This window comes from Bubalus kerabau, chromosome 10 (genome assembly GCF_029407905.1).
Source record: "Bubalus kerabau isolate K-KA32 ecotype Philippines breed swamp buffalo chromosome 10, PCC_UOA_SB_1v2, whole genome shotgun sequence".
NCBI classification, from domain to species: domain Eukaryota; kingdom Metazoa; phylum Chordata; class Mammalia; order Artiodactyla; family Bovidae; genus Bubalus; species Bubalus kerabau.
In genome coordinates, this window is record NC_073633.1 from 48,631,047 (window position 1) to 48,647,188 (window position 16,142).

The following is a 16,142-nucleotide window of genomic DNA, read 5'->3' on the forward strand; positions in this document are numbered from 1 at the left end:
TTGCTTCTGTGCACTCAGCTCACCCCTTTGTAAGTAGTCCCTTTATTAACTGTTCTCCAAATACCTAATTTTAGTTTATCCACTATTTCCTTCTGAGACTTCGATTAATAAAGGAAGTATGCATACATACATTCCTTGTTCCAGACAAAAACAAAAACTGTCTTCCCTCTACTGCACAAATGCCTTGAAGTTTTTTACTGCCTAGAATTTTAGGTCAGTTCCCCAAAAGCAGACCCTGAGATAAGGATTTGTGTGCATGAGTCTTATTAAAGAAATGCTCTAGGAGAAGCCTGTAGGGGAGGGTTAGGAGGAAAAGAAGAACAAGACAGGGAGAGTAGAAGAGAAGTCAGCCAAGGGTACAGTTGCAGGCAAAGTCCCAGCCTCAGCCTAATCCTGAGTGAAGTTCTGGAGCATAAATTGCACCTCAGCGTTAGCCCTGACTTGAGTCAGAGGTGCTGGGTTTTCCACCTCCTGCAGCAGTCAGTCAGAGACCCAAGGGCATCCAGGCACAGCACCACCAATTTATACTTCACACGCATCCTTTGTAATGTGAAAGCATTCAGAGAGGGGAGACATACTGTTTATTAATTGGCTTAATAGTGGAGTTACTGGTGGAGAGGAAAGAATTGCCTCCAGATACCAAAAAAGCTCACAGCAGATGCTAAAGGGACACCTCCTTTGAAAAAACACTGCATATAGACAGACAGTATTTTCTTTTAATGGATTTGATTAATATAGTTTAATATTAGTAAATAAAAATCATATCAGGGCTGATAGTCTTCTTAAGCAAAGTCATCTTTGTAGGAATCTTAGTTACCAGATGCAGGTAGTAGTTCTATGGTGTGTGTGCATGTGGTTGGGAGGGGGCTATATCAACACTTGCCATTTCCCTCTGAAGCTTCTAGCACTTATAAATTTGTCATAGAAGCTTTTCTCATCTGCAGTTCGAACACTTTTTTTCAGCAGGAATTTAGCTGAAGTTGAAATCACCATCTGGCATCTCATATTGAACCAGGTTCTTTGTGTGCCAAGAACCTCTTCTCTTGGCAGTGATGTTGGCTGTGATCTTTCAAAAATGTTTCTTGGGTTGGCAGTCTTGACTGAGCAGAGCAAGCAGCCTGTCTTGGAATTTAGGGAGAGATATGCTGAGCAAGTTGTTGCTCCAGGAAGAAAAGCACAAGGTGAAAAGTTGAACCTTAGGTTTTGAAACCCCGGAAGTCATATCTTCTATTATTGAGCTAAAACCAGCTAGGAGGAAAAAAAAACAAAATCTCAGCTGTATGATTAGTAGTAGCAAAATGTTTCGTAAGACCTAGGAAAGGAATATTCAATTCGAAACAACAAATGCTATTTAAGCACCTTCCAGGTGCAAAGTCATATCCTCTGTGCTGTGGGGACAAAAGGATGACTAAAAAGGGGTCTCCACTCCTTAGTGGTCTACCATCCAGGGGCTGGGAAGCACTTAGGTGGAAACAAGGCAGCCTATACCAAGGAGAAGAGCTGGCGCCGTCTGCCCTCCTCCCGCTTGTTCAGGGATCCCTTTCTCCATTTCTGTGCCCCTCCATCAGCTGACAGGTTTTGCTTCCACTGGTCTGCACCTATGACTCTTCTTTAGTGGCTGCCCCTGGGTACAAGGTACATATTTAGAGAGCAGCAAGCACTGGGGAGCCTGCTTTCTAGCAGTGAGTGCTCAATGTGGGAATACAAAAGCCCAGCTACCTTTGCCTTGGAGAAGGACTTCAGTTAACATCCCACCAGATCAGGCTGAGCGGCTGCTCCTGGACTCTTGCCTGGTCTCACACAGTCTCGCACATGCTCTGTCTCTTCTCTTTCCCTGCCCCACTCCCCTCATTCACTTGCCAGTCTCTCTCTTCTGGAACACCCCCTAAGTAAAACCTGACTCTACAAACCTTCCTTTCAGGATCTTCTTCTGGGAACCTGACTGAGGACAATGATATAATGATATAAACAAAATGTTACGAGAGCAGGAAGGAGTGATTGATTTTGCCTGGTGTTCGAGCACCTTTCCATAAAAGGAGGGGTATTTGAACTAGGCCTTGAAGGGTTATTTGGATTTTGCCAGACAGATGGAATTGAGGGAGGTCACAATAAATCTGGGGAAAATGCATACATGTGCAGGGATAATGAGGGTAATGGTGGGGTGAGAAAGGTCATTGATGAGACCACCAAGGTAGGCTGGGAGTAAATGAAGAAGAGTCTTGAATGACATTAAAGAGTTTGAGCTTTTAAAAAATTGTTCATCTTAGATGTCTGAGCAGGGGAGAAATGATACACTTCTCTTTTAGAAAATAATTGAGCAGAAATGTAAAGGATGGGTTGGAGGGATAAGAGACAAACAACAGAAGTAAGTTTGGGGGTCACTGCAATATTCCACAAGGGGATGATAAGCGACTGACTTAGAGCAGTGGGTGTGGTAATAGAAAGGAAAGGATGGATCCAGAGATCAAAGCAAATGGACTTATAAACTAACTGGATGTAGGTGGGAAAATGAGAGCAATCAAAAGTGGTCAAAGTGTTTTTCTGGATCAGAGGGTGAAGAAAGGTATGGTACCATCAGCAAAGTAAAAGAATCAAGAAGAAAAATCCCGATGGAAAAGAAATCAATGAGTTCATTTTTGGATATGCTGAAATTGAAGGAGACTCTAGAGAACCCTAATAACTCAAAGACATTTGAATGAAGTCAGAAAGTAATCTGAGAATAAAGAACAAACAAACACATATTCAGAGACTCATGAAGTTCTAGTTCAAGGTTAGACCAAAGAGACACTTTTAAAAATTAGCTTTCTGGATAGGAATCAAAACAAGAAAATCAATGACAGAAACTTGGACACCTTTTAGGAATAAGAACACTTGAAATTCACTTGTGACAAAAGTGCAATACTTCAGTTTCAGTATGATTTTACTTTGCTGATTAAAACTAGGGTGGGGAGTCTATACAATCTAAAAATTAGATCTGATGTATCAAATTTGCAGGGCTGTTTCTATGGACTATGAAATTCTATGAACGATGAAAACAGAGTCTTATGATAATGGTGCTGAAAGAAGAAAAATACTGCTTTGAGCATTCACAGCCCATTACCCAATGGGACACATTGCTGGTGGAGGGGCTACTGGAGTAATAGTTCCACTGACTGACAGTGGCCATTTCCTGGCCCTTAATTATTGCTGCTCATTTGCTTATGGCCTTGCATTGGTTTTTAAAAAAATTAATCAGTTTGTCCACGTGGGAACTGCCATTCCTGTGTTGCATTGACATTTCAAGCAGCACACAATTAGAAGAAAAAACACACGTCCAAACTCTTTAAAAATGTTTCCAAAAAAATGTTTCAGTTGAGGAAAAGTCTACTGTATATAAGATACATTGTTTCAAAAGCCAAGTGAATTTTAGGGCAGCAGATAGGCCTGGGTACCCTGCAACAATGTTCCATTTAAACTCCTCTCTTTGAGAGCATTTAATACTTAGGAACAACACTTTCTCCTCTCCTTCATAGGAGACTGTAAATTTCAGAAGCCAACTTCCCCGTGGCACTAAGAAAGAGGAAGAGTCAGTAGAAAATATAGAGGAAGGAGGGCATTCGTTGTATTTATTCATTCAATCTCTCTTCCTTCCTCCCTGGCTCAGTCCTCCCTTCCTCTCTCCCCCACTTTCAGGAATATTTGAGGACTTATTGTGTGCCAGGACTGTACTAAGAGCCAGAGAAATCATACTGAATGAGGGAAACACACATGATCTCTACCCTCAGGGAATTTACATCTGTCATGCTTGATTTCAGATTCTACATGTCAATAAAAGATAATAGCACTTGTTCTTCCCTCCTATGCTCTCTCACCTTCGCATTGCTTATTAATGTATGTTAGGTTCGCTCATTTGTCAAGCTCATGTGCGAGGCATGACCTAGCTAGGCTGCCTCCATTTGAAATCCAAGTCTCTCACTTAATAGTTGTGTACATTTGGTCAAGTGACTTGACCTTTTGAACCTCCGCTGCTTCATCTATAAAATATCGATAATAACAGCACAGACCTCATAAGACAGTTGTGAGCATTTTAAGAATTAATTCATTTAGCATCTGAATGGGCTCTGGTACTTGGTGAACAATTAACTGATGTTATCCATTGTTATTTTTAGCACACACAGGAAAGTAAATAGTTGAAACAGACTGTATCTTTCAAAGAGCTTACAGTCTTGCAGGTGGAGACAGACAGGTACACAGATAAAGGGAAATAATGTGTGGTGAGTGAAATGATGAAGAAAGTATGTTTAGACTATGGTGGGGGGTCACAAAGAAGGGAGTGGTGAATTCTTTTGGTCAACTCTTTTGAGACGGATGTAATATCAATCCAAAGTAGTGTCTTATTTCCCTGACCCTTAGGTAAATGATCCTTTCCTATTAAACGCCTGTTTTGCTTGCTTTATTTGCCCCTAGTTATTCCACTGTGATAATTATGTAAGCACAAATGAAAGCTTTTCATGGGGGGACACTGTGGTCCCTCTTTATTTACACTCTGAATAAACGAGCTTGCCATAGTTGGTGAAACTAGACTACATTTTTCTGATCTCTTATGTTCAGTGGCATGTTTCTTATATAAATCAGACTTGTTTGTGCAAAGGGAAAATAAGCCTTTTCTCATGCCAGGAGGTGGTCTAATTCTTTTTGCCAGTGACTGACTAAGACATGGCCATAAGATTTAATTCTGACCAATGGGACCCAAGGGAAGCTGAGGGGGGTTCTGGAAAACATTTTCTCAATAATGTGAGGCTAGTGGAAGGAAGCATCATTATTCTTCTCCAGATGTCATTGGAATGGCATGTGATGGCTGACATTGCTGCAGCCATTTTGTGATAATGATGGGGGATAGCAAAGTAGAAAGATGGAAACAAAGCGGGCCCCTAAAGACCTCCTTATACAGCTGGATTTACAGACTTGGGCCTTGATCCACCTCCAGACTTCTTGTTGGGTAAGGAAATATCCCCCCTTCCTTTTACTGTTTCAGCTAATTTCAGATGGGTTTTCCGTTCACGTTCAGTTAACTCCTTATGGAAGCTTGTCCCTGAGTACTTGGGAGTACCTCCCTGCAGGAAGATTGTACACTCTCTCCCTTTCAAGCCCAGGCATGGCTATATGCCTTGCTTTGGCCAATATAATATGAGCAGCATAATGTGGGTATTTCTGGGCATTTCTTGAAGCCTGTGTGTGGCTTGCCTTGCTTCTTCACCCCTGCCCCCACGATCAGGGAAGCACACTGAGATGGAGCCTCTGCCAGCCTGGTTCCTCAATGACCACAATAAGTAAGTCTTCTGTGACAAGTTGTGGCATGAAGAAGAAATAAATCGTATCAGGCTTCCCTGGTTGTGCAGTGGCTAAGACGCTGGGCTCCCAATGCAGTGGGCCCAGGTTCAAGTCCTGGTCGAGAACTAGATCCCACTTGCTGTAACTAAGAGTTTGCATGTTTCAGCTAAAGATCCTGCAGGCAGCAACTAAAGATCAAAGACTCCATGTGCTGCAACCAAGACCCAGTGCAGCCAAATAAATATTTTTTAAAGCAACTAAAAGAGTATATATATATATATATATATATATATGAAATAAACCTTGTCACTGAGCTGCTGAAATGTAATGTTACTGTTGTTACCACAGATAAAGCCAGCCTACTTAAACTGGTAAACATCCTAAATACTGCAGTGACTAAAAACAATGAGGTTAAAGCAAGAGCTTGAGATACAGACCTTTAACCCCAGGTAAATCAACAGTAACCAGAAAGAACGGGCTCCCCTTTGCCTGCTCCGCACACTTCCTGGCTAGTGAGATGAGCCTCAGAATGGTAAGTAATTTAATCTAAATACCGCTTTAAAAATGTCTTCACTTCAATGCATTATTCAGAGTAAATTAATCACAACGTATTAAGTGTCTCTTTAGCATCCCTGACACTTGCCTCATCACTTTGCCCATCAACTTTTTTTAAATAATGACCTCACTATGCACTCCCCTAACAATCTCCCCTACCTAGACTATCTGCCCAGGGGCTTTTGGTAATAGGTCAATGATCATATAGCTGGAGTTATGCAGCACAAATAAGAAGGTGATGGGTCAGTGGGAGACAGGAAAATGATGACCATGATATTAGTAGTTCATATTTATGTAGCACTTGTTCTACATCAGATGTCATTCAAAGCACTTTATACATAGTAACTCACATAATCCTTACCTTATGAAGCAGGTATTAGCATTATCTCTCCTCTGTAGAGAAGGAAACAGAGGCACAGAGAAGTTAAATGTTTTGTTCAAGGTCATGTAAACTAAAATGTAATGATACTTGAGTCCTATTGTAGGCAATCTGGCTCCAGAGTCCTGTTGTAAAAATAATGCTTTACCAAGAGTGGGTAGGGAGGAGTACTCTTTTAGGGGCAGCAGTTCTTGGACAAGCACAAGGTTAAGAGACCAGTTGAGTTTCGCCTGACTTCTCTGACCAGGGATTGATCCCACCCATGCCCTCATCAGTGAAACATGGAGTCCTAACCACTGGACTGCCAGAGAATTCCAGGGTGTTGTTTTGCAATTTGCAAAAACACATCTACATCCTGGTTTCCTCAGCTACATGATCGTGCTGCTGGTAGCTCTGTCCTCTGCAAGGTAACTGAGGCATGCAGAGATCCTGGTATTGAGCTTGCCTGCAAAACCACCAGCTGAGTGTGGTTGGGGCTGCAGTCGCATTCTAAGGACAGATCCCCAGAGGGTGCAGAAGTCTTGGATATGTGGAGAGTTATGTAAAGGTGTGAAATGACATCTGGGGATTCTCTAGGAGTCCATTGGAGGGTATGAATTGTAAGGTGACGGGACCAGGGGAAGGCTGTCTGGAGAGGCACTTCTGAGGCCTGCAGGCACAATAGCAGCTGAGATGCATCCAGTGCCCTGGGACGGATAATGGGATAAGCCACTGGGATCAACTGTGATTTGAGAGAGTTGAGGGGGCATTTTCCTGAGCACTGAGAGGGGCACACAAATGTGCAGAGGGCTAGGGAGGGGAGAACAAGGTGCTGGGATCTAAAACTGTTTCAGAAAAACTTGGGACATGTAGCTCAGGAGAGAGAACTTAGTTTGGGGAGCTGCAATGAATTGTCAGAAAGCCCCTTAGGCTGCATTTCTAAATTATACTTCAAAATTTGAACACTTCTTACCATCCCCACTGTGGTCACGGCTAGCACCTACCAAGGGCCACTTAGGGGTGCCTCTGCAAGACTCCTGGCAGCTACCTGATCTCCCTGCCTCCATTCTGGTCCCTTCCATGTGCCTCACAGAAAACAAAGTTATCTTTTTAAAAAATGCAGTAAATTCCTGTGGTTTCTTTCTATTCTTAGAATAAACTCCAAATCTTGACTCCATAATCAACCTGCCTAACACCTGGATCACATCTCTCACCACCACCCCCATGCTCAGTCCACCCCCGCCCCACCCCGGGGTCACATTTTTGACAAACAAACACACCAAGCTCCTTCCTGCATTAGCTGCTCTCTTCACCTGCAATGCTTTCCCCTCTGTTCTTTGCATAGCTGGCTCCTTTGGTTACCCTGTTCTTGATCCATACATCATCTTCTCTGATTTCCTGACCACACTGTCCCCTGGCCCTCACACTCTCTCAGTCACCCCCCATCCCATTGGCAGGATCCCTCTTACTCATAGCACTCATCACTATCTGAAACGGTCTTGTTTGTTCATTTCCTTGTTTATAGGGCTGCTGGGGCTGTTAGCAGTCTCCCCTATTAGTCTGAATGGGCTTTGTCTGCCTCGATCGTGGCAGTATCCCCAGCAACTAGATCAGTTCCCAGTGCACTGAGACTCCATAAATTAAGAAATAAGTAATTTACATTTAATTTCCATTAGTAATACATTTCAAACAATTTACTTATATGTCCCAGTGGGGAAAAGAAGAAAAATTAATTTTATTAACATTTAATTGAATATTGATGCATTCTTCAGATGATGGCAATGGGATAGCCATATTTGAACACAATTTTGTGGGGATAATCTACTACTAGAAAATTTGAAATTACATATGGCTCAGAATAAATTAGTTTTACATAGAAAATTAAAAACCCAGGAGCCACGACTGATAGGTTCCTATTTTTAAATATTATGAAAATATAAAACTTAAATATTATGAAAATGTAAAATATAAGCTACAATGTTTCTATAATAAAGGGTTTAAAGTTAGTAAGGGTAAAGAATACAATGTCAAAATCGACCTAACCATATTTTCTTTACTGATTTTTTTGAATAACGCAATGGAAATGAATGTTTATTTGAGGTCTGTTAAAATATTAACATTATACTTGATAATCACATTTGACTATTTGTCTTATTTCTGGATTTGTTACAACATTTTTAAAGATTGTTAATGTAGAGCCCTCTGGGATATAATCATTTTCAATCCACATATGACTAAATTTGGTCATATCTGCTGATTGTGCAAAGAGCTCTTTCTGAGAAGTAAATATTAATGCTGACTGGTTTTGAAAAAAGAACCCTTTGGAGCACCTCTTCTTTTTTCCATTTTTAGACACCTCTGTTAGCTTCTTTAACACTTGGATGGAAGCGTTTTTAAAGGAGCTTGTGAAGATTTGGAAAAGATTTTATTTTTAATATCCCAGATTGCATCCTCTGCACTGAGTTAGTTTTGTTGCATGTGCTCCATCTGTCTTGGAGATATGGAAAATTCAGTAGGAGAAAAATGGAAGGGCAAAATTGCTTCCCTAGCTTTACAAAATGTCTAAAAATGACTTTACATGTAAAAGCTAGAGTATGGATTCCTCCACTTCAAACTTCCCCACACTACCCAGGTGCCTGGCCCTCTGCCTTCTTAAGTGGGGAAAGGAGAAATTGTTTAGTTATTCCCTGGTTAGAAAGTTTGCAAGGTTGAATACCTTTTACACAATCTCTATTTTGCACAACTTCAGTAAAATTTCTTATCATTTTAGGTGACTTTAATGAAACACATGGATTGCTTCTCTTATTATGAATATTCCCTAAACAAGAATATAATCTATTTACTTGCTGGCTACAGTTGATCTAGGATTTCTGATATCTTTCTTTACTGTTTCAGGCTTAGCATTGGATGAAAAACTTGAAAAACAAAGCATTTCTTAGCCTATCCCCAGCTGCGCCTGACAGTGAAAGAAGCTGAAATCTCACTCTTCACTGGATGTTACATCAAATTTCAAGCTTCTATTATCTTTATCAAAAGCCATTAGAGAATACTTAGCAAAGATTTTGTTTCTCTGAAAATTGGCCTATTATATTTGTAACTGGAGCACTTCATGGATTGGGTGTCTAGGAGATCTAAGTGCTTTTTTCCATCCGGCTATTGTTTAGCATGATATTTACATGTTTACTGAGAGTCTTGTAGGCTTAGAACGTGGACTTCTGGAGACTAAGGATCTTTTATGATGTGTGTAGCATCAAATAAAATATGGAGTCTTCAGTGTCTTCTCAAAAGGGACTTTAATCTGAAGCTATAAAGGGATCCTCCTTTGGTGTGCATTTGTCTGCAAATAACTTTTTGAACAGAATCAAATCTTCAGCAAGCAAAATTCACAAACTCATTATGAACCTACTAAACTGAAATGATGCTAGAATTAGCTTGTTAATTTGGGGAGGATTGTTATTTTAGAATTATTGTAAGTAAAGTATTTTTGAGCAAAAGGTGACTGTTGGAGAAGGTGATACTTAAACATCATGTGATATTTAAAGCTGGCGTGCAGTCTCCAAATCACTGCCCAAGATGATAAATGTATCCATCAGTGCCTAACCCACATAATATCAAGTTTTCTCATGTCCTGTGACTCATCTGGGAGCTCTACTCACTTGCTATCAATATCTCCTATCCTGTTACAAGACCTTGTCTTCACTTAGAACTGCTTCACCTCTGAAATCCTGAACTTGGAAATTCCACTGTGACCTCAGTTCTATACATTTCCTCCCCCTTCACCTTCATCCCACCCATCTTCAGTCCTACCAAAGCATTGGTCTTCAATCTTCCTGTATAGTAGCCCCCAGTCTTCATGGATTTAAGACACTCTTCTCATTAGACACAATCCCCTTATTCCTTTGACATGCTGGCACAGCCAATCAACAAATCCTCAGTCTTGCACCCGCCCCTCTATCTGTTTTCTTTGGCCCTTGAGCATTACAGGAGAAGATCACATAACACATAATTATGTAGTCAGGTGCTAACACAAATTTTATTTCAAATCTCAGCTGGGTACATAACACCATCTGGAGTCCTTTGATCATTCCTAGATGGTTCCCAGTATAATCTACCAGATCTGAGACATGTAGGACTGGATAACATGAATTACAAACACTTAAAATAATACTAACTTCTTATTCAAAATATATAAAGTTTATTTTCTCCTCCTGGATTTTATGTGAGCCAAATTTTCCCCACTTTTGTGTTTCCTCTTATTTTCATTTTCTTTCACAGTTTTACAAATAGATCACTTCTTGGAGTGATTAAGGAGTTTAGGGGAATATTAAAGAGTTTAAGATGATCACAGGATATTTACTATAGACCTACTAGGTGCCCATCTCTATTTTAGGCACTGGGGATACAGCAGTGAGCAAAACAAACAACTCTGTCTTCATATAGTCTATATTTTAGTAGCAAGGCACAGAAAATAGGAAATCAGTAAAGTTATACTGTGTCAGAAAGCAGCAGGTGGGACTACAGAGTCCTGGATTGGTGGTGCCTGCTGGGAGGCACACTGTGGAGAGGCTGCTCTGTGTAGACTGCCTGGGTTCAAATCCCAGGGCTGGTACTTACTACATATGTGACCCTGGGCAAGTTACCTAACCTCTCCATGACTCAGTTTCCCTGCCTGTAAAATGAAGAATTTCATAATGCAAACATTATGAGGATTAAAGGACTTAATACACACATAACATTTCCCCTGGCAAGTACTATATAACTGTCAATGATTTTATTGAGGTTTTGTTTTTTCCTTTTTTTGGCCGCATGGCATGTGGGATCTTAGTTCCTTGAGCAGGAATTCAACCCGCACCCCCTGCATTAAGCATGAGGTCTTAATCACTGGACCACCAGGTATGCCCTAATGATCTTATTTTAAATTTAAATGATGTGACTGACAGGGAGTTAATATCCAAAATATACAAACAGCACATACAACATAACATGGAAAAACAAACAACCCAATCAAAAAATGGGCAGAAAACCTAAACAGACATGTCCCTGAAGACATACAGGTGGCCAACAGGGATATGAAAAGATGCTTGACAGTGTTAAATATTAGAGAAATGCAAATCAAAGCCACAATGAAGTATCACTTCACACCATTCAGAATGGCTATCATCAAAAAGTCTACAAATAATAAATGCTGGAGAGGGTGTGGAGAAAATGGAACTCTCCTTCACTAAGGTGAGAAAGAAAATTGGTGCAGCTACTATGGACAACAGTATGGAGGTTCTTAAAAATAAATGAAAACTGTAACTACCATATGATCCAGCAATCCCACTCCTGGGTATATATCCAGAAAAGATGAAAACTCTAGTTCAAGAAGACAGTTGCACCCCAATGTTCACAGCACCACTATTTACAATAGCCAAGACATAGAAACACCAAGCGCTCATCAAGACAATTGGTTTAAGAATATATGGAATATTATTCAGCCATAGAAGAATGAAATTTTACATTTGCAGCAACATGGACAGACCTAGAGACTATTAAACTTAGTGAAATAAATCAGACAAAGACAAATATTATATGATATCACTTATTTGTGGAATCTAAAAAACATTAAAAATGAATCTAAATACAAAGCCAAAATATACTCACAGATTTAGAAAACAAACTTATGGTTACCAAAGGGGAAAGGTTGGGGGGAGGGATAAAGTAATGAGTATGGGATTACAGATTTAAACTACTATACATAAAATAGATAAACAACAAGGATTTACTGTATAACACAGGGAATTATATTCAATATATTGTAATAATATACAAAAGAAAATGATCTGAAAAAATGTTTTCATGCAAAGGACATTTTTGGAAGCATAGCTTCCAAACATATAAAAAATTTTGATATAATAATGCATGTAATCAGGGGAGCCTGGTGGGCTGCCGTCTATGGGGTCGCACAGAGTCAGACAGGACTGAAGCGATTTAGCAGCAGCAGCAATAATGCACTGATACAGCATTAACTACTCAGACTCCGTGCCTAACTACTCAGCTCTAACTACCATGATTTTAAAGTACTTATAGATTTAATGATACTTGGAGAAACTTGCAATCACTGAAATGTGATGCAGAAAACCAGTAATTTCTACTGGGGACAAAGCCATGGATAATGCTAATATTACTATGGCAATTTTCTCACAGTAATAATTGAAGGCTATGATTTTAGTAACATAAAAGTGAAATAGTGAAACAAAATGTAATGTAAAAAGGTGAAATAACAGGAAAAATGATGAAACGCTTCTCCCATAAGAGTTTACAGACCCTTTGAATTCCACCCCACTTGGGCACTTCCGCTTTAAAATGACGTCTGGCGCTACTGTCCTCTTTTCCCGTCCTCCTGCCACTGACCTAATTGTATCCACAAGGAATCCCCACCCACACCTTAACTACCTCCTCCCCTTCTAAGCCTGCTCTTCCTCTGGCGTGCCCGCCTACTCAAGAAGAGCCAGCCTCCACTCAGTCACCTAAGCTGGGTGCCCCACGTCACACCTGCCCCTTCCACCCTCCATCGTGGACCTGGCCCAACTCGGCAGTAGAGCTCAGCTTGGCCCCCCTCTCCGCGCATCTCCATCTTCTGCTTTCTCCCTCAGATGACTACAACCGGCACCTCACTGCTAACCTAAACTGGCCTCACCCACCCTTCTTCCAGGGGCGCAGACAGATCCATCTAGAACCTAAGTCTGGTCCTCCGCATTGTGAAACTTCTGCCCATCTTGCTAGCAAGCTCCTGCAACCCTGTGTTCCGATGCCTCTTCACTTCTTTTTTCTTTTGGCTGCCCCACTGGGCAGCATGTGGGATCTTATTTCCCGGTGGTCCAACCCTCACCCCTTGCATTGGAAGTGTCTTAACCACTGGCCTGCCAGGGAAGTCCCGCCCCCTCAATTCTTGAGTTACCAAGGTTACCGAGGTTTGGAAGGGGGCCTCTAGCGCCTCAGCTCAAATCCTTGCTCTCTCTGCGCCACACTTCAAGGTCTTTGAAAAATCTCTCTGCCCTCTGTGTCTCAGGGACCCCAACTCTAAAGTGGAGTTGCAAGAGCACTTGCCCACAGCAGTGTGCGAACTAGGTGATATACACGTGGAATGTTCAGGGCAGGGCCACGGGTAATGAAAAGTTCAACAGCCTCTTTCTTATTTCATGTTTCCTTCGTGAGGAATGGTCTTTCTCCTGTTCTCTGCTCTGACAACTGGTCTTTAACACTCATCTTGGGCATCTCCCTGTCCAGGAACCCTCCACCCCCCACCCCCAGCCCCCGCCGCCTCCCCAGACTGGGTGGGCCTGGGCCTTGGGCTCTAGGGCGCCCCCGCCTGCTCATCTCACCAAAACTCACCACTTGGCTGCGTCCTGCTGGAGAATGCCTCGACCTCCCTGAAAGGACTGTGGCTTCTTCCCTTCTAACCCAGGAACTGGTCAGAACCAGGCATAGGGTGGCTGTTCAGCAAGGATTTGGAGGCTGAATGGATTAAAGAGCGAATACAAATAAAAAAACAAAGTGTTCAAGAAGAGCCAGCTCTCTTCCACTCTCCTGACAATTTGCTTTTCAAAGTATCGCACAATACACAGGTTTATCTTACTACTTTTCTGAGTGGTCCTGTCTGCATCCAGCTCTTTCCTGGCCAATTCTTGGGCCTGATAGCATCGAGTTTCTGAAAAAGAAAGGGAAAAACAGTGTGTGTGTGTGGGTGTGCAGGAGGGGGCAGGAAGGAGGCCCTCAGCCTGCTCTCAGGAAATGGGTATCTAGGGACACCAGAGGCTTAACAAAGAGGACTTCAGCAGGAGGAGCAAGAACTAAAGTATATTTTTAAGAACAGAAGAGAAAACTGTGCTGTGTTGAGTCCTGCCTGAGGGCATGGCCAGCATGGCAATGGCCCTGACTGTAGTTAGAGCTGTTCTCATTCCTTTCTTTTCAAGCCCTACAAGAGAATTCATTTCTTGGGAAAAGATTAGACAATACAGAAGGGTATAAAGAAAAACAGCCTTACCCACCTACTCCCAGTCCTACTCTCCATAGGCAACCTCTGCTTCTGGGCAGATTTTAAAATATACACAGGGACACAGGCAGTCACATGTCTTTATGGCTGAAATCATGTTCAAAGAAGAAGAATCGCAGGTCTAGATTTGTTCAGAGAGAGACACTGGATGGAAATAGGGCAATAAACACATACCTTTCCCTGCTAATAGTGGAAGAAAGAAACTATTTGAAATAGAACTCATACAAGGAACCCTTTTTATCTGAGAGGGCCTGTGGTGTGGGACCCGAGGGGAGAGCAGGCTTAGGAGGTCGAGTCCAGGTTCTGTTCTTCCTGTTGGCTTCTCAGCAGGTGAGAAGTAGGTGGAATGCCCCACATTCAGAGTGGTGAGGAGAGCCTGGTATCTCAGGATGCTCAAAAAAGAGGCCGTCTCACCTGGGCCTGAGATCACTTGATTGAGAAACGCGTGGATTGGAGGTCCAAGAGGGGAGGACGGAGGGCTGGCTGGTGCAGGGCCTGCTGGGAGCAGGAATCTTGGTCCCTGCAACCTTCCCCACCCCCTCTCTTTAAAGCCACCATCACGCTTCCAACTTGGCCCTGCCAAACAAAGGCAACGGGAAACACAACAGCTGTTGGCTTGGGCTTTGGAAAGCTGAAGCAACAGCTGTGCAAGGGGGAAGCCGGGAGTGGGAGGGCAGCCTGGCTGAGCCTAAAAGTAAAACCCGGCCTGACAGCCCGACAAAGGCCTCCTGTCGGGTGCAGCGAGAGGGGCTGACCTGGTGGCTCCTTGCCAGGCTGTTCTGGGGCCACCGTGGGGAAGAGCCCAGACTTCTCTCCTCCCTCTCTGCCTCCCCAGCACCCGCTTTGGAGGACCAGCCTGCCCTCAGTAAACACCCCTGCAATCTGCAACTTTGCTTCCAGGTCTGTCTCACGGCCACCCCGTTCTGGGATGTGAAGATGGACTGGCTGTAGTACCTTTATTTACATCTTCCAGCCATGAAAGCGAACCAGGCACCGGTACTGGTCTGTGGTCTTCAGTTTTCAGACAGGCGGGGATGAGATGAGCCGTCTTTGGCGAGGAAGAGGGTGTGCCACCGCATCCCCCTCTTTAAAAAGGAGCCCTCGCCACCGGCTTGCTCTGTGATGTTGTCAGCACCGGGCATGGTGGGCCCTCTACACAGGCGGGCCTCCTGAGCTTCCACACCACCCAGAGCTTGCTTTCCTTCCCCTGGCATTGGGATATCGTGTTCAGCACCCTTCAACTTGGACTGGTCAGGAGGAAGTTTCTCAGCTTTAAAAGATCATCAAATTCCTAAATGGTCACTAAAATGTTTGAGAAGGACATTAAGCACTCGTGGGGAGCAGAAAATATACACCAGGAAGAGTAAATTTTTCTAATATTTAAAGTTTAAAAAAAAAGTGTTTCTGTTTGGTTTAAATGATTTAAAACAGAGCTTGGCCAGCATCAATGTCTAGAGTCAAACTTTCTGGTTCAGAAGTATCACCATTGTTAAGCCTCCCCAGAAGCTCACTGCTGCCCCCACGTGTCTTATCTAAACATCACAACACAATTTTCTACTCTTTAAATAAATGGTGGAAACCCTCCACCAGTTTGTTTTGCTCCCATGAAATAAACAGTACAGAATTAACGCTTGTGAGTGAGAGCTGTGCAACCCAGGTGAATTTTCAACAAGTCTTTAGTTTTGGAAGACTTCATTATATAGTGTTTCTCTCTCTCTCTCTTTCAATTCATTGTGCCTTTGATGAAGTGATAAATTTAATCCTTAGAGGGAATGGTTATGATTCTATGAATGTTAGTCCTACTAATGATACCCCTTCCAGAAAAACTACATGACTTATTCATTGATGTGCATTAGATTTATTTTACAGCCTTCAACAGAAATC

At 42.4% G+C, this 16,142-nt stretch overlaps 1 long non-coding RNA gene across 4 annotated transcripts; it reads right to left on the bottom strand.

The window, feature by feature from the left end:
- Positions 1-258: 258 nt before the first annotated feature.
- Positions 259-15,840, bottom strand: LOC129620573 (uncharacterized). 4 transcript variants are annotated; one of them, XR_008698562.1, is made up of 4 exons: positions 14,673-15,204; positions 13,842-13,913; positions 13,598-13,720; positions 260-1,248 (listed from the first exon to the last, which is right to left on the bottom strand). It is a non-coding gene; the product is annotated as an uncharacterized LOC129620573 (long non-coding RNA). The 4 variants fall into 4 exon arrangements; XR_008698563.1 differs by lacking the exon at positions 14,673-15,204 and adding an exon at positions 15,213-15,840 and having other exon boundaries at positions 259-1,248; positions 13,598-13,913; XR_008698560.1 differs by having other exon boundaries at positions 259-1,248; positions 13,598-13,913; positions 14,673-15,205.
- Between the last annotated feature and the right edge of the window lie 302 nt (positions 15,841-16,142).